The sequence below is a fragment of the Schistocerca gregaria genome, chromosome 1 (genome assembly GCF_023897955.1).
Source record: "Schistocerca gregaria isolate iqSchGreg1 chromosome 1, iqSchGreg1.2, whole genome shotgun sequence".
In the NCBI taxonomy this organism is placed as follows: Eukaryota; Metazoa; Arthropoda; class Insecta; order Orthoptera; family Acrididae; genus Schistocerca; species Schistocerca gregaria.
The window spans coordinates 320,030,692-320,050,307 of NC_064920.1; positions in this window are offsets into that span (position 1 = coordinate 320,030,692).

Consider the following 19,616-nt stretch of genomic DNA (forward strand, 5'->3'; position numbering starts at 1 on the left):
CCCATACTTTCCCACTAATGTGCGGGGCCTTCCTGTTGGATCTAGTATCACTGGTCTGCCCGCAAGCTGGGTCTGTCTGTGTGTGGTGTAATGCGGCAGATTTTCATGGTTTATCTATGGAGCCAGGACTGTGGTGCTCCTCAGCAGGCCAGAGGCCATGGGCGATGGATTTAAGGTATTGCAACTGTGTCACATTTTGTAGACATTTTATTTATTGTAGTTCATTTTGGAATTTCAAAATTAGGTTGTATATTAGAAAGTATGGCCGATAAGAAGAAGAAAATTGTGGCAGTTGCTGGAAGTTTGTACACTATGTACTCGTGTACTTCTTGAAAGAAAAATCGCACAATACCTTTAGAATAATAGATGTAACACAATGTGTAATAACTGACAATAACAAACAAAGTAGAACCAACATTTTATTAGTGGTCACCTACAGTGTGGGTTTACACAATTGTTCCCCACCTTATACATTTCTTTCAAGAGGCCTGCTTTTTTTCTGAGGTTATTTCTGAAAGCAGTGAAGGTATTTTAAATCTGTCTTGCAACTCCAACAAAATGTGTGTTCTTGTCACCATTTGTTTCGCTTTATTGAAATAAAATAACAGTAGTGGTCTTAATGAAACAAACATACCTTTTGGCTTGCTTTCTCCATCTAAAAGCATTTCATTACACAATATGTTGATGGTAGTACTTATATGTTTGCTCACATGTTTAGAAATACAGATGTCCTTAATTTCTTTTGTTAACTTATGTCTCTACTTACCCTTTAGACCTTAAAATTTATCAGGGAAAGTTACTAAAACTTATCTGGAAATTAGGGAAATATTAGGGAATTTCACTTGGAGAAATCTTGGGGGATTGGAATGGTAATTCTCTCATTTACAACTGTTAATCATTTTTTAGTTTTATTTCACTTTCTCTTGGTTTGAGTCTGTCATTTTTATTTCCCTTTTTCTGTTATTTCGTTGCTAATGGATGTTTTACGAGGGGTGCTTGAAAAGTCCAAGAGATGGCATCACCGGCATGTATTGAGATCATGTTTAGTTAGTAGCATCTTTGGAAAGAACGCACACCAAGTTTCAGCCATATTGGTCTATTTCTGTGTGTTTGGCATTCCTGTGAATCAAGGAAGTTGAGTGATTGTCAAAAAATGGACGAAAAAGAATTCTGCTTGGTGATTAAACATTACTTTATGAAAGAGAAAACGCCTCAGGAGACTAAAGAGAAGCTTGATAAACATTACAGTGACTGTGCACCTTCAATTAGAACAATTTATAAGTGGTTTCAAAATTTTCTGAGTTGCCATATGAGCACAAGTGATGCTGAATGTTCTGGACGCCCTGTGGCGGTTAAGACTCCAGAAATCATTGATAAAATCCATGATATGATGATGGATAAGAGAAGAGTTAAGGTGCGTGAGATTGCTAGTGCTGTGGGCATCTCAAATGAACGGGTACAGAATATTTAGCAGAAACATTTGGACATGAGAAAGCTATCCACAAGATGGGTTCTGCGATTGCTCGCACTTGACCAAAAACAGAATCGTGTGAAGTGTTGCAGGGATGGTTTGCAGCTGTTCAGGAAGAATCCACAGGACTTAAAGCGATGTTTTGTCACTGTGGATAAAACACGGATACATTACTATACTCCTGAGACCAAAGAACAATCTAAACAATGGGTTAACAAGGGAGAATCTGCGCGCACACACACAAAAAAGGCGAAGACCATTCCTTTGGCCGGAAAGGCTATGGCGACTGTTTTTGAGATGCGCAAGGGATAATCCTCATCGAATATCCGGAAAAGAGTAAAACTGGTGCATATTATTCATCGTTATTGGACGATTTGAAAAAAGAGCTACAAGGAATATGCTGGCAATTAAACTGCAAAAAAACTCATTTCCCATCACAACAATGCACCAGCACACATCTCAGCAGTTGTGGTTGCAACATTAATGGAAATATGATTTCAACTTGTTTCACATTCCCCCCTCCTGTTTCCAGGCTTGGCTTTCTCGGACTTCTATTTGTTTCCCAATTTGAAGAAATGGCTGATGGGACAAAGATTTTATTCAAATGAGGTGGTTGCAGCAAGTAATAGCTATTTTGCAGACTTTGACAATTCCTATTATTCGCAAGGGATCAACAAATTAGAACTGTGTTGGCCGAACTGTACAAGTCTACAAGGAGACTGTCGAAAATAAAAAATGTTTACCCCAAACTTGTAAGTAGTTTTTATTTTTGCATGGACTTTACAAATGCCACTCATATTATTTTGATGTTATTCAATCGCGTATTGGAGGGAATTCTGCCCACTAATCCACTAGGCATAATGGATACTCCTTTCTCAGTTGGAATGATAACATATTTCATCTTAGTCAGTCTATTTTCCATAATTTACTGTGTTAGTTGGTTCCTCCTCCCCTTCATCGTTACGACGGAACTAACTTCATTGTAATTTCTGACTTAAGTGAAAGCTGTTGCTGTGTAAGTTATTAGTGTTAGTTATTGAAAGTGATGAGCTTCAGTCTTAAGAGAAAGAGGACAAATCGTGGTTTATTGTTCAGCAGATACTAATATGCAAGATGCGATCTCTGTTGTGAGAGGGAGAGCAAGCAAGTTCTCTTCTGTTCTGTTATTGTTAGCATTTGAAGTCCTGTTTTCTTACACTTAATCTTTGTGAAAATTTGAAATGCTCTGAACTGTGAAGCTGCTGCTCCTTTTCCTGCTTTATGAAATGTTTCTTGTAATATGCGTGGCCTTGTCGAGTTTGTCGTTTCCTTATTTCTTGGCACTCTACATATTTACTGCAGTTACAAGTTTCCAGTTCACATTTTATCTGTAGCATGGTTTTGCACATTTCAGTTGTTACTTTAGGATTTTCCAATCACCAGTGCACTGTGTGTGCCAACTTTTTTCCTCTTGCTGTTATTGACTAACCTCTTAACAATTCAGTATGTATTGCTGATGAGTTCTCAGTATACTTACATTTTTATTTGTGAGAAATGAAGTGCCTTAAATACTCTTACTTCTGTGATTGTTTATTTTCCCTCTGCATCCCTATTCTCTTATTCAAATTGAATTTCACTAATTTACAACCTCTTAAAATAATGCCTTTCCACACAAATGGGGTATTGTTGTCTTACAACAGGACTTGCAAAATGAGACTTTCACACATCACTTCCAGTATGAAACTTGTCCTTGTTTCACTATAACTGGTTAGTGTAATAAATACTGCGGTATTGTGTTTTCTTCCATGTCTAGTTCTGAAGAATTTTTGATGGCATTGGATTCGTTATTATGAAGACAAAATGTTTACTTCCCTGCAGCAACTAGTTGATGGATTGGATTTAGGCACATTTAAACGATGACCCATTTCTCTTCCTGAAATGTATAGTGGGAAAATATAGCAGTATTTCATTTTTCTGAGTGTAAGACATATTCATTTGTAACATCCCACCTTCTTTTATATCGAGTGAAACTTTGTGGCATGACTTTGTTGCAGTCTGGTAACATTTATTGTTGTCTGGAATATGAGGATTGGAACTTTAATAGTGGCAACTATTTATTTACAGCTTGTACAAAATAGATACATATTTCAAAGTTTTACTGACCTTCAAAGTAGTCACCAGCATTGTGTATAACCCACTGCCAGCGATGTGGAAGTCGTAGGATACTCTTAACAGTGCCAGTTGTGTTGACAGTTCAAACGGTACGGTCTACTGCCTGACAAATTTGTAGCATTTCTGAAGAGAATGTCATGAAGTGTTTCCTTCCGTTTAGAAATTGACTTGAACTCATGAGGGCTTAAGTGAGGGGAGTGCAGTATCTATTTTGTACGAGCTGTAAATAAATAGTTTCCAGCCCTCGTACATTATGTCTTACTGTTCTCGTGTAATGGTAATTGAAATTTGACATATAACTGTTGAGTTATTTGGTCACAGAAAACACGTTGAGAATGTTCCACATGCCTCTGTTGTGCTGTCTGGCTAATGTGAATGGTCCAGTTCCAACAGTCCGAACACTGTAAAACAGTGCAGTGTTGATTGGGTTAATCGCAGGAGAGACAAGAAAAAAATCTGTATGTATTGGAAAATTACGTTAAACAATGGTTTCTGGCATGACCAAATGATCTTCATGACCGTGTAAACATTGTTTTAAGGCTGGATGTGGACAAACCAATCATGTATATGTGCTGTGTAAATAATTGTTGAAAACTAAGTGGTATGTGGCATTGCAAAGTGAGGGTATATCAGTATTCACTATATGGAGATGATCTTTAATAGGTGTTTAATCTCATTTTTTCTATTTTTAATTTTTTTTGTGTGCCTTTCATAGCTCATTGTGTACTCAGAGTCTACCATTTGAAGCAATGACTGTAACACATTGTTGAGTTTGAATGTGGTAATGATAAATACCTGGCAGATATGTAGTAACAGGTTAGTTTCTGAGGAGTTTGGAGAGCAGGAGAATGTTAGTGCCAAATGGAATCTACTGAGCAGGTCATGAGCTGTGCCAAATTAAAAACTGCTTCTGCTGGGAATTGTAAGGGTCAGTGTTCTAGTTCCATCCCAGCAAAAGGAGTCTAATCTTTTAGGAAGTGTTGATATGTTCTGTGGTTTACAACACCTAAAAATCTTGTATACACATGAACAATCCATGCACCTTAATTGTAAGGGAGGAGGGGAAACAAGGAATATTAGCTTTAATTAGCATTTTATTTACAATAAATAATGTAACATAATGATTCTATTCATCACCACTGCAATCATCCCTAGTGGAAGAATCGTTGTTGTCGTTGTCATCTTTCCATAGAGCGCCTTTCTCGGTTTTGTCCAATGAACTTCCGATACCACATACATTGAGAAATTTTTCCACCAGTGTAGCAGACTGGAGTCCTATGCTCATTTCACCTACTCTCAAATGGGATAAAGCTGGCTGCTTCATTTTGCACTTGTTGTGGTTTTCATTGGCCATTCGTTGCATTAGTGCCATTTATGTGGAGCTTTGAATGGCTTATTTACACACACAGCTAGCGGTTGCAGCACAGATGTTAGGCCTCCAGGAATAATGAGTAAGTCAATTTTCCCTTGTTGTAACCTGTGTGGCACTTCCTCAGTTGCATGTTTGCAAAGCTGTTGAGCATCAACATGTTATGTAAGTTAAGCAACGTACAAGGGTGATATTGCCAAACATGCATGACCAATATTCCTGTCACTGATATTTTTGGAATTAGTTTTCCTCTTAAATATCACTTAAGGTCCATTGTCCATTGCCAGTTACTCACATAACTTCTGTAAATAATTTGTACCAGTGTTTTACAACAATTGTGTATCAAACTGATGGGTCAGTAGTATTCACTCCTGTCTGCACCTGCCATCTTTAGAACTGGAATTGTTACATCCTTTTTGAAGTCAAAGGATATTTCGCCTGTCTCACATTTCTTGCACACCAGGAGGAATAATTTTGTCATGCCTGCTCTCCCAAGATCATTAGTTCTGAGGGAATGTGGTCTGCTCCAGGGGCCTTGTTTCACACTGGGTCATATAGTGCTCTTTCAAATTCTTCTCACAGCATAATCTCTCTCTTTCATCATAATATACTTCCTCTTCCCTTTCTATAATATTGCCTTAAGTTTGTTCCCTTGTATACTCTTTCTCTTTATTTCTTCCACCTTTCAGTTTTCACTTCTTTGCTTACATGAACTCTTGATTGTCATAAAACTACATCTCTTTTCTCCAAAGGTCTCTGTAATTTTCCTATGTGTTGCGTCTCTCTTTCCAATAGTCAAGCATATTCTAATACTTGCTGACAGTGTGCTTCGTAAACAGTAAATTTGTGAGTCAGAGTCAACATCATAGTGGCTCAGTCAGTTAAATGCAGCTATGTGGTGACAGTGATCCCATGTGCAAAACCTCTGAGAAACAAATTTTTTTTATGCGCAAAAATTGCCGCCATGTAGCAGCGTGGTATGGAGTCCAAATAGGGAATTACCTTTGGAAGTGAATCAGTTGTTAAAGTTAAAGACTGGAATGACTAATGCCCAAGCATATCCTCCATATTGTCAACCAATTACAAATATGATTGAAGAGCTGCATCACTGTGCCTAAAGTTGTTCCAGTACCATTAGTTTATTGGTAAGGGTTATTGAATCTGACCTCCAAGCACACTTTTGAGATTTTTAATCTCGCCAGGGAGGAAAAACTGATACTAATCTGACTTATTTGCTGTGAGACATCAGCGAAGTCATTAGTCGCATCTGATGCTAAATTTATCTTCTTATCTTGTTTCTGTGTACATGATAGGTGTATATATGATAGGTACATCATTTTTGCTGAAAATAGGTGACCAAAGAACTTTCGTTAAATACCAGTTTCAAGTGGCTATAGGGAACTAACAAAATATGCAAAGTTAATATTACTCATTTGTTACTTACTTTCAACACATTTTAAAATTTCCAGTAGTGCTTTCACTGCAGTTTCCAAATAATAATGATGATGATGATGAATACTGGATTGGACAATCATATTTTCAAATAAAATAGGATGAAGATATTAAACTACCTGGAAAAAGAATCTATAAGATGTTGTGGTCCTCTACATCTCTATTTTGTGTCGGGGCACTACAGTAATTTTCGTACATTGTCATTATTCATGCCTTAAACTTGTAGGATTGTGTGTCTTGTTAACAAAACTTTGCATTTCACTGAAATATATGCACAACTGGTCGACAGTGTGGAGGATGACCTTTGGTGTTAAGACATCTTAGTTTTTAACTGTAACAACTGAATCATTTCTGAAGCTAATCCACTACTTGAGTTGAGTTTAATGTGTGTTCCGTACCATACTGCTACTTGGCGGCAATTTTTGTGTTTATTTAAAAATTAGACACTAGTAGTTTAGAACACAAGGAATCTGTCACCACATAATTACATTTAACTGACGGAGCCTCTGTGATGTTGACTCTGTGATACCCAAATTTATTGTTTACAAAGGATATTGCTAGCTCGTTTTTTCCAAAAGTTGGTATGTTCACACTGTCAAAGAAAATAGATATCAGTAGGTTCCAAAATTACAGTGAGTATGCCCATTGAAGACACAATGAGCTGTTGCTTTAATTTCTCTAATGAGAGTTAATGTTGTAGAACGTGCCAATTGGAAAAATAGTTAGTCTTTAAGTATGAATCCAAGTTGTATTTAGACCCTAATGACTGACTGCAAGCACCTCTATCTTCTGTTATGATTCAGCACACCATCACAACGTTATTCTCTCTGGATTTGTCACAAGCCATGATCTTGTTAGTGTATTTCACATATCCATTCGCCAGAACTTCAAGTGGATATGATAGTACTGTAGACAACCGAATGTCTACATACCTGGTAATACCATACAGAGATGACTCAGCTGGATTTAAACAATTAATCTGCTGTGATACTAATTCTCTATAAATTTTCAGAAGGTTTTCGTTTTTTGCCAGAGATTGTTTGCTGAATTTAGCGTTGACATTCATGAAGGGCGTTTCCACATGCACTTGATACTGTCACCAATCCAGCGCCAAGCAACTTAAATGAGAATAAAACCTACTTGCTGCACAATTCAGCAGAAGTTGCAATGGTAATTGGCAATTAACCTAGTGCCATCTTTCATTTGGTACGTTGCTGCTGCAACTTGAAATATGCTCAATTTATTCCATTATAAATGCCATTTGCCAGCTGTTGTGATAAGCGGTTCTAGGCGCTTCAGTTGGGAACCGCACTGCTGCTATGGTCGCAGGTTCGAATCCTGCCTCAGGCAATGATGTGTGTGATGTCCTTAGGTTTAAGTAGTTCTAAGTCTAGGGGACTGATGAACTCAGATGTTAAGTCCCATAGTGCTTAGAGCCATTAAAACCATTCGATTTTATAAATGCCATTAATTGAATCCATTTTCAAGAATATGTGAATCGGCCAAGGCTGTACAGTTTAGACATACAGATACTTTACCAAATAAAAAGTTAATCATGATATTGTGTCTTCATGTTTACTGGTATAAGAGTGCCATAATACTTATTATATATACAGGAGGTCCCATTTATCTTTACCACCCTAAATAACTGTTTGTCCAGATGCAAATTACAAAATGTTTCAAGCAAAAGCTCTTTACTCGCCAGGGGGGCATCAATCAGCACCATTGCCTTCATTGTAGCTTTGTCTTTTGCTAAGATATGAACAGCAGTATGACTTTTTTTTAAATGGCACCCTGTATTTTTTTATTTAGTAATTAATCTTCTCTCCTAAAGACCTGTTCAAAAATGTAGCACAGTTTACCATTCACTGAAACGCAGTGTTATTACTACATAACACAACATTGACGTTGATGCTCGCAGCACTTAGTGCAGATACTCAGGGTAATGGAACACATTCCACATGCTGACGTTACAGAGGTCAAATGTAAACTTAAGTAGAATGCACACCCCTTATTCTGTAAACTATCAGTTGTAAAGTTGTGTGAGTAGAATGTACACCAAGTGAAGAGAAGGTAGAAATGCTACTCATCGATGGGGAAAGTATGTCAGCTGAACAAGAATTGCAATACTGTTTTCTTATGTATGGGCACGTTCAGTACATTAATTTAGTCCTTTTAAATACTGTTGTGTAGAGTAGGCATACAGTAAATGCTATCCTCCCCACAAACTGCATCGATATAATGTTTCTTTATTGTTATTGTTGTTGTTGAAGGTAGACAAAATGCTACACAGGCAGTGGAACTGTACAGAGCGATATCCTGACAAGAACCCACCTTCCCGACTGATGTTTCCTTGTCTTTTTGCGACGTTTCAGGAAACGGGGAGTTCCAACCCACGACAACCCAATCATCTTAGCACTCGCACAGACGAAGCTGCCCAAGTTACTGCTCTAGCTTCCGTTGCTATGAATTCACATGTGAGCACTCGACAGCTTGAACACAAAATGGTATTCCTAAAACCAGTGTACATTGTATGCTTATGTCACTGGTTCCATCTTTACCATGTACCCCTACTACATCAAGAATTACATGGGAATGATTTCAAGAGTCATATACAGTTCTGTCAGTGGGCACAGCAGCAAATTCTCACCAACCTGAACTTTTCTCCAATGTTCTATTTACCGATCAATGTTCCTTCTCAAACAAAGGACATGTAAATACAAGGAACGTACATTATTGGTCCAGCGACAACCCATGATGGCTTAGACAGGTGGAACATCAGCGTCAGTGGAGAGTTAGTCTGGTGTTGGATGCTTGGTACTGTGATTTTTGGCCCTTATTTCATCAATGGTAGTCTAATCGGCACAGCGTATGCCAACTTCCTCAGATGATGGTTGGTTGGTTGGTTTGGGGGAAGAGACCAAACTACAAGGTCATCGGTCTCATCGGATTAGGGAAGTTCGGGGAAGGAATTTGGCCGTGTTCTTTGAAAGGAACCATCCCGGCATTTGCCTGGAGCGATTTAGGAAAATCACGGAAAACCTAAATCAGGATGGCCGGACGCAGAATTGAACCGTCGTCCTCAGATGAATTGTTCCTCCTCCTCTGGATGAAATTCCGCTAAGAATGATTGTCTATGTTGTGGTATCAACACGATGGATGTCAAACACATAAAGCGTTGTGTGCACGTCGTGTTCTGAACCAAAGGTGCCCTGCAAGATCGATTGGTCGAGAAGGAACAGTTAGTTGGCCTGCTAGGTCTCCTGATTTAAATTTTCTGGACTTTTTTCTTCAGGGATGCATTAAAGGCGTTGTCTTTCGCAATATTCCAACAACTCCAGAGGACATGCTTGTAATTCTCTTCAGCAGGCAAAACTGGAAGCAGTAAATAATTCTTCCATTCAACGAGTGCATCGGTGTCCAGGGTCACCGCTTTGAGCACATTTGAGTATTCTGCTTTTGGGCAATGGTACAGGAGAGTCAGTCAATTTTGTGTTATGTTTTTACTTGGTTTTCATATGTTTTCTGAAAACTCCAGTAAGTGGATGAGTTTGTGATACTGGGCTCAAAGTAAATGTTGTTTTATGTAATTAATAACATTGTGTTTCAGTTAATGGTAGACTGTGATACATTTTTGAATAGGCTTTTAGGAAAGGAAATGAGTTATCGAATAAAAATACAGGGTGCCATTTTAAAAAGTCATACTGCTGTTTGTATCTTTGGGGGAAAAAACGGGGGGGGGGGGGGGGGGGCAGCTACAATGAAGGCAATAGTACTGACTGGTGTCTCCCTTGCAGCTAAAGAACATTTACTTGTATTACTTTGTAATTTGCATCTGGACAGTTATTTAGGGGTGGTAATGGTAAATGGGACACCCTCTGTGTGTGTGTGTGTGTGTGTGTGTGTGTGTGTGTGTGTGTGTGTGTGTAAAACTCTGAGTGTGGCTTTCAGTACACATACTAAATAAAAGATGTTAAAGTTTTGGAAACATATTTTCAACCTTTGCAAATTTGTGTTGCAGATTGAGCTTGCTTCATTTGAAGAACTTTTCTATTAGTCCGTGTCTTCCCTGAATCGTTGAAGGCATATGTTTGGATAGTTCTTTTGAAAGGGCATGGCTTGATTTCCTTCACCAGTTAGATCTTGTGCACTGTCCACAATAACCTTGATGTCAATGGGTTGTTACTCACTAATTTTCCTTCCTTCCTTCCTTCCTTCCTTCCTTCCTTCCTTCCATTCATTTCTATTAGTCCGCAGGATCAGGTGCTGTTATAGTTGAATCTCTTTATGCTGTCCACATATTACTTAAGGAAGTTTGTGGTAGTAGTGCAGCTGTAAACTTGACAGTTGCTGGAATCATTCCACATATAAGTTTAAATGTATTTCATACTGTAAGTCTTTCCGCTCCCGGGATTGGAATGACTCCTTACCCTCTCCCTTAAAACCCACATCCTTTCGTCTTTCCCTCTCCTTCCCTCTTTCCTGAAGAAGCAACCGTCGGTTGCGAAAGCTAGAAATTTTGTTTGATTGTTTGTGTGTTTTTTTTATTGTGCCTGTCTACCGGCGCTTTCCCGCTTGGTAAGTCTTGGAATCTTTGTTTTTAATATATCATACTCTTCACTGTAACATCTGAATTTACAGTCCTTCATTGAATGTACTACACTATGAGTATCATTTTCAGTGCAACCCTGAATCAGCAATGAATGTCTGTGTATCTTTTGAGCTCATTTAATGGAAAATCTAACAAGTCATTAGCAATTGTTGCCATATGCAACATCTTCCTCTGTCACCTGCTTGTTTCTCTCACCTCGAGTCCTAAAGATGCCGCCCCCCCCCCCCCCCCCCAAAAAAAAAAAAAAAAAAAAAAAAAAAAAAAAAAAAAATCATTTGATGCCAAGTTGTTTCATCTGTAGAAAGTTGACAGTAAAATTCACAAACTGCAAGTATTGCTGGTGCTGGAAGGATGCGAGGAAATACTTCTGGCACTATTAATGAGGCTGTGGATACTCGACTAATAAAACTTTGTGTGACTGCACTTTGCCAGCAATTATCATTTCAAGACAACCAACAGTGAATACCAAATGATTTGTGATGATTTTGAAAATACTATCCAGTATTGTATTGAATCATTCATATGTGAAAATAAAAGAGTTGCTTGCAGAAATATCTGTACTTTCATTTATTAGGAATATATATATATATATATATATATATATATATATATATATATATATATATATATATATATATATATATTAAAAATAAAGATTCCAAGACTTACCAAGCGGGAAAGCGCCGGCAGACAGGCACATGAACAAAACACACAAACACACACACAGATTGTGTGTTTTGTTCATGTGCCTGTCTGCCGGCGCTTTCCCGCTTGGTAAGTCTTGGAATCTTTATTTTTAATATATTTTTCCCATGTGGAAGTTTCTTTCTGTTTTATTTATATATATGTATATATATATATATATGTATATGTGTGTGTGTGTGTGTGTGTGTGTGTGTGTGTCATCCTAAATTATTTAATGCATTTCTGTCAGTAAGCTGCACTGTGTTAATATTTTCTTGTAAGGCATGGAATATATTGAACAGTGTCAAATAGTATATACTAGGATCTCTCATTGCCCTTGTAGTCGGTGATTGGTTGAATGCCAAGAGGTAATATCCAAGGATGGGAAGAAATCCAATGTGTAGCGGGATAATGCATACAAACCACTTGGGACTAAATGGCAAGCACACATTTGTGAAATACACTCAGGTCCACAGTTTCTTCTTTGTTGCCAACAACATGCATCAGAAGTATTTAGAACAGCCCTCTTCTACTTACACCAAAAAATGATACAGCTCAGGTTAAATGATTGAAATTTATTCGCTGTGAAAAGAAGGCCACATGTTCGATTAAGACATGGCATATTGGATCACTGTCCAAGAGTGTGGTCGTGTTGTTGGAAGCATGTTTTACAATATCCAAAAGTCTTATGGAGAAAACTTTATCGAATGTATCAAGAAGTTCCATATTTTTAGTGGAGAGAGTGCCCACGGGGAGGATTGTTGTTCTTTGCATAGTTCGTGCTTGGCTATCACAGGACCCCAGCCTTTGCAGTATCTTTCCCCTCCCATGCTGCATGTCTATCCTCTTGCTATTCTTTTTCTCCTACGTTGGAGCATGTGTGGAATGTTTTTGGAAATGTGTCGTGCAGTTTCATTACCAGATACCAGAACAGTCTCTCCATTGTTTTTTCTTTCCTTTTTTCTTTCTCCATTCCCTTCTCCTATCCTTCCACTGCTTTGATGTTGTGAGGTTTCTCTTCTTCCTCCCTGTGTGCTCCTGAAGGCTGGCCCATACATCTGGCACTTAACAGGTAATTGGGTAACAGCCCCTGTTCAATAGGTAGGGTTCATAAGTACCCTCTGGTACAGGCTAGGCCCAGGGAGGGGTGACAGCCTGAACTCCTACATCCCCAAATTGCTGATTGGTCCCTCTGTCAGGTGTTCAGGAGGTGTAACATGAGGTGTGAACAATCTTGTAAGGAGGGTGCACCCCCGTGTGAGGGGGCCCACCCATGTTGGAAGGAGTGCACCATTGGAGACACTGGCAATCACGGGGGATTTTCTTGCAGTGAGCCAGTCACCATCTTCACAGTCAACGTCTACCGTATGTAAATGGAATGAGGCTAACAATTCAAAGACCCTCCCAGTTGCGCCATGGTTCCTTGTGATTTCACACACTGAGGTAGTCAGTCCTTTGCTACGGTAGATCTGTTTATTATTTGGAAAGGTGTTGATGCAGTTGCTGGTCCTATGAAGTCCTGCTCTCATTTACACAATGGAATTTTACTTTTGGAGACTACTACTGATTCTCAAGTAGAACAACTTCTTGCAGCTTTGCTCCTCCACAGCTATCCTGTTCGTGCCAAGGCCCATCAAATACTGAGTTCTTCCACTGCACCGTGTGGATTTAGAGCGCATCTTTCTGCAGTAGACCATCTTTTCACTTTGTCAAGCCATGTCATGAATGGCATTCTGTGTGGAAATATGAGACTGTGGCTGTGTTTTCCAATTTGGAGAAAGCCTATGACACCTACTGGATAACTTATATCCTCATACACTCTACACGTGGGACTTCAATGGCCGCATGCCCTGTTCCCTTCAGGAATTTTTAAAAGACTGAGTTTTTAAGGAACGTTTGGGTTCTGCCTTGTTGGAGAGCTTTATCCAGAAAAACGGTATGCCCCAGGGTTCTGAGGATCGTCCTTTTTGCTATTGTCATGAACCCTATAATGGCCTTTATCCTGCCGGGCATCTCTGGTTCCCTTTTCTTTGATGATTTTGTGTTCTATTGCTGTTCTCCAAGGACTTGTTTGTCCGAGTGGTGTCTTCAGCAGTGTCTTGATCGTCTTCACTTCTGGAGCATCGACTATGGCTCTCACTTTTTCACTGACAAAACCATTTGTACGAATTTCTGGCAGTGCAGTTGGTTTCTTCCACTGTCTTTATATCTTGGGCCTGTTGTTGTTCCATTCCACAAAATTCCTGTGGCTCATCCATGATAGGAAACTTTTTTGGTCCTCCCATGTATCTTCCCTGGCTGTCCTCTGTACACGGTCCTTCAGTGTCTTGTGTGTCAATTGTGGTACTTCCTGGGCTTCAAATCAGACCATCCTCCTCCATTTGTACCGGGTGTTTCATTTATCCATCTGCATATCCATCCCTCTTACACCATCTCAATTCTATCCACAATTCTGGCGTCCTTTTGGACACTGGCGCCTTTTACCCTAGCCCAGTTGAGAGTCTGTAAGCACAAGCTGCCAAACTACCTCTGTCATACCACTGCGACTTTCTCCCCAGCAGATATGCATGGTGTTTGTCTGCCATGCACGACCACCCATCCTGTGCTGCCTCCTTTGATGACTTCTTTGCTCTCCAGTATGAGGCACGTCCCTCTTCTGTTACCTCCTGGAGTTCGTCGGATCTTGTGCCGACAGTTTAACTTTGCACTACTTGCCACTTTCCTAATGGTTGTGAACTTAGGACTTCATTTGCTTCCTAAGGACACTAGTCTAGCCTTGATCTATTGCCATAAGTTTCACAACCTTCTCATGGATTTTTTTCGATAGTAGCTTTGTGTTCACTGATGCCTCTCTGACTGGCTATGGTGTCAGGTGTGACTTCGTCATTCGCACGGACATTTTTCAGTGTCAGCTTCCGGAACACTGCTCAGCAGAACTCACGACCCCTGGTTTATGAGACCAGTGCTCTAGCACTGAGCTAAGAAAGCGCCAGCTTTGCATTTGTGAGCTATCCCCAAATTGTCACTTCATCACACTGAATCTTGCAGCCCTCGACCAGATATCGGATTTGGTGCACAGCTGCTGCTGGGGGTGTCCACAGGCCATGCTGTACATCCGGCAACACAGGCTTTTCAATTGTCGTCTGCTCTGTCTCTTTCAGTATCGTCCAGGGTCTTTGTGTGCTGTACACTGTCCATCCCTTAATGCAATGGCTCTAGGACAGTTGTCACTTGCTCAGTCTTGATGAACCCACTGCCATGTTTGTGTGGGTTCCTGCTCAAATCAGTCTTACAGGAAACAAGGCTGCTGATGCTGCTGCTAAGGCCACAGTCCTCGTACCTCGGCCTGCTATTTCTTCCATTTCCTCTAATGATGTTTGTGTTGCCATCTGTCAGCAGGTGGTGCCAGTTTGGTATCACCACCGGTCCTCCATTCAGGGGAACAAGCTCCAGGGAATTAAACCTTTTCCAATGGCTTGGCTGACCTCTCATCGCAAGATCATTTTAGCTAGGTTGCATATTGGGCATTGTATTTCTAGCCATTACCATTTATTAAGTAATGATCCTCCACCACTTTGTGCTCATTATCAGCAACCTTTGACAGTTTGTCATTTCCTGACAGACTGCAAGTTTTTTTAACCATTTACATTCTCGTTTATGTTTGCATCTGAGTTAACAGCCTTTTTAGCAAAGGCTGGCTTGGCATTGAGCCAAACTGAGCGTAATGAAAGACATGGGTACGCCATTCCATGCTGCTTCAGCTCTGTGCCACAGTTCAGAATTCTTAATTTCTTGTGAATGCAGGCATGCCATTCTCTCCGCAACGCATTACCTCATGATTGATTTAGAGATCTGTAGAATGCGCTTGGCCTATGCCAACAATTAATGACAGAGCAGTGATCACTGAAATATCTATTGTGTATGGCAGTGAGGGGGTCAACAAGTTAGATAAGAGCCCTTGTCTCAGTTACTGCTATCCATTGAGAAGAGAGGCTATGGGAGTTCACCCTTGCCACATCTAGCCAGCTTCGATCATCTGTAGAACCGTATGTCCCGCTGGAAGGACTCGATCACAGCCAGGTGCAGTGGCAAATTCTGAGGCAATGCTGATGGGTTGTGGAGGACACTATCGTGCTGCAGGGTATTTATATCTTGGGCCTGTTACTCTTCCATTCATTAAAACTATGATATGTCTGGGGCTCATGCTCGAAAGGGAACTTCCTTGTTGCTCCATGTGTCTTACCTGGCCACCCACTGTACACGGTACCTCAGTGTCCTACAAGTCCTCAGCAGTACTTCCTTGAGAGCAGATCGGCCCACCCTCCTCCATTTGTACCGGTCCCTTTCCGCTCAAAACTAGGCTATGGGTGTTTTGTTTATTTATCTACACGTCTATCCTCTTATGCTGTCTCAATACAATTCCCTACTGTGGCATCACTTTGGCCACTGGCGCCTTTTACACTAGCCCGTTTGTGAGTCTGTATGCAGAAGTTGCTGAACTACTGTTGTCATACTGCCGTGATTTTCTCCTCAGCAGATATGCGTGCCGTTTGCCTGCCATGCCTGACCATCTATCGTATGCCTCCTCCTTCGATAACTCCTTTGATCAAAACGATATGGGGTGCGTCCTTATTCTCTGTTACCTCCTGAAGTTCGCTTTCGGCAGCTTAACTTCACACTACCTGGCTCTTTCCCCGATGGGTGTAACCCCTTCACCACCTTGACTTCGTACAGCAGTCGATGTTCACCTAGGACTTCATTCGTTTCCTAAGGACACTATTCTAGCTATCCAGGCAGCTTCAGACTTATGCAACTTCACATTCCAGAGGCTTTTTTCTGATGGTTTGCCACTTGAGTACTTATTGTTGTGTTGTAACTAGGCCTTCCTTGTAAGTTTCTAAACCTTTGGATGGAAATTTGCGATAATACTTTTGTGTACACTGATGTCTCTTGGAGTCAGATGTACCGATGATTTTTCAGTATTGGCTTCTGGAACACTGCTCAGTATTTGCTGTGGAACTGTTCGCCCTATATCAGGACATGCACTGCATCTTGAGACACAGTCTTTTCGATTTTTTCATCTGCTCTGACTCTCTCGTTGCTGTTCAGAGCTTGTGTTTGCTTACACTGTCCATCCCTTAGTGCATCAGATCGCTCTGCTCGTTCTTCCATTCCCTATGATGATCTTTGTGCTGTCATCTGTTAGCAGGTGGTGTCACTTTAGTATCACAACTGGTCATCCCTTCACGGGAACAACTCCGAGGAACTAAAACTCTCCCAGCGGCTTGGCGGAACTCCTCTGAGCCTTCTCAGATTGAGTAGATCATTTTAGCTTGGTTGTGTATTGGGTGCTGTCTTTTTAGCCATTGCCATTTGTTACATGGTGATCCCCACCACTTTATGCTCATTGCCCTCGACCTTTGATGGTTTGCCATTTCCTGATGGGATGTCCTTTTTTTAACCACTTAAATTCTCATTTATGTTTGCCATCTGAATTATCGGCCATTTTAGCTAACACTGCGCAGGCTGTCAACTGCGTTTCATTTTTTGTCCGTCATAACAATATGGGAAAGGACATTTAACCTTTATTCAATAAAAACAATACCAATCGCTGTTGTATAGGTTTATTTCTAGGCAACCAGTTTTGACATTACACTACTTAGAAACCGGTTGCATAGAAATAAAGCTATACTACCGTGCATGGTATTTTTTTTTATTGAACATTGAACAGCCATAGTCCCACACTACACCAGAAAATGGAGTTTCATTCATTTAGTCTTTAGCTCATAACATCTGTTGTCTCTATGCCATATTTTATGCACCTTTTTTCCAAGTCCCTGTTCTCAAAGTCCCTGTTCTTAGCTGCCCTTCCTTCCATCAATTGGGCTTAACATGTAGAATTTTTTGTGCGTGTTCTACGGTTCTGACATAGGGTGTATGACCCTAGTTGTTTTTGCACCCTGAAACAACACAAAATTACCCTGCAGACCTGCTGGAGGCCTGACCTGCATGACCTGGATGCTGCCCATCATATGCCTACGAGAGGGAGGGCCACTTGCTGCTGCTCGTCGTAGTTCCTGTGGCAGACATTGATGCTGCTGGCTCCTGTCTCCTAAAGATGGGCTGAGGGCTGACCCCTGTTTCAAATAAGTACCTCAGGTGCACCTGGACGCAGACATATCTGCCAAGTATATCTTCACCATCAACGAGAGCACTTTGGAGATTGAAATGTAGAGCTGGAGGCCACCAGTGACCACAGGTCAATGGCTGCCCATTGACATAATAGCTGCCACCTGACACTTCGCTGTACTGGCGGGATTGCAAGTTCAGTGCATGCCAGCTCTGTTCAGTACTTTTCTTAGGGAATGCTGGATACTATTCTTAAATCTCTATCAATGTTTGCATAATAACTTGTTAAAAAATGCTGTCTTCATAAATTAAGAGATATGGTGTCTTCCGAAGAACGAGGTCACGTGGCAGAGTTGGTACCTAGCAATGGAACCACAAGTAAGAGTAACTGCTGCCAGATGCTGCAATGAATGAGCGAATCTGGTGGACACGCCCTTAAAAATTCCATACATTACTACTGCAGCATGCCTGCTGATGTCAGAGTGGAATACCTCTCAGTCCACTCTTCAATCATTGCCGAAAATTGCAACATCATCAAACTACAGAGCCAGCATTGCAGGAGTTGTGTAGGACCGAACTATGCAGTAGAGTTTATATTCAGTCATGCTTTGAGAAAAGAGAAAATCCTGTACTGTATTTGGTGATAAGTTGGTGTTCATTGATAGTCACAAATGCACAACATTCTTGTGACTATGGATTATTACACTGTTAAGTATTGTTTCATCTTTTGAAGTTATAATGAAGTGATCTAATATTTTGTGTTTGTTATAGTGTCAACTCAGCCTCCCCTAGAAGTAAATCTAAGAACCCATGACTGTGCCAACGAGTGTTAGTTTGTCTGGCGCATTACCAGAATGCAAATAAAATTCCTGTCTTGCTGTGGTGTGTCATCTTGTGACCAAAAAGACATTGAAATTTCTAGACCGTTTTGGAGTAGGATGTAGAAGTTGATTTGGTAAGAGTAGATAGGCTTTTAAGTTTAAAGTGGACAACTGCCTACCTATGTGTTTTGTGTGACAGGTTGTCTGTTTATAAATTTTCTCTCTAATTAATGTAATCTTTGGCCCTTACAATGATCAAACAAATCTTTGAAATAGTTTTCATTTTGACATGAGACTATAGATGTCAGCTTCCAGTCGTAACACCGTCCATAGAAAGAGCAAATTTCACTGTCTCTGTTCTGCCCTAAATAACTGTGAAAATAGATCAGTATACTGCCAGAAGAAATCTCAGTGCATTTGTGTTCTCTTCATACGATTGCTTCTTGTTCAAGGCAACTTGGTGCAATACTAGCTTCTGGCTCCCAACGTCTTCAGTGATAAACCTTTTTTTTTTTTTAAAAAAAAAATCATCTGTCTTGAAATTCTTGGCTCTTGTTCTTGCTTATTTTTTCCTTCAAAATTCTTCAACACTTGCAAAATCATCTTCTGTGTCAAATTTTTGGAATTAGTCCTCTTTTCAAAATCTCAATAGTTATTTCAGCAATAATGAAGCAGTTACATTCTAGAAAGTTCTTAGTTGTACCCATTTCTTTATGTAATTACTGTGTTCTCCGTCTCCATGCTCTGTCTCCTGATCTTCTTAAACTCCTCCACTTCATCACACTACTAAAACTGTTATGCTGTCTGTAAAATAATCAGTTTACTGTTGAAACTTCCTGGCAGATTAAAACTGTGTGCCCGACCGAGACTCGAACTCGGGACCTTTGCCTTTCGCGGGCAAGTGCTCTACCAACTGACCTACCGAAG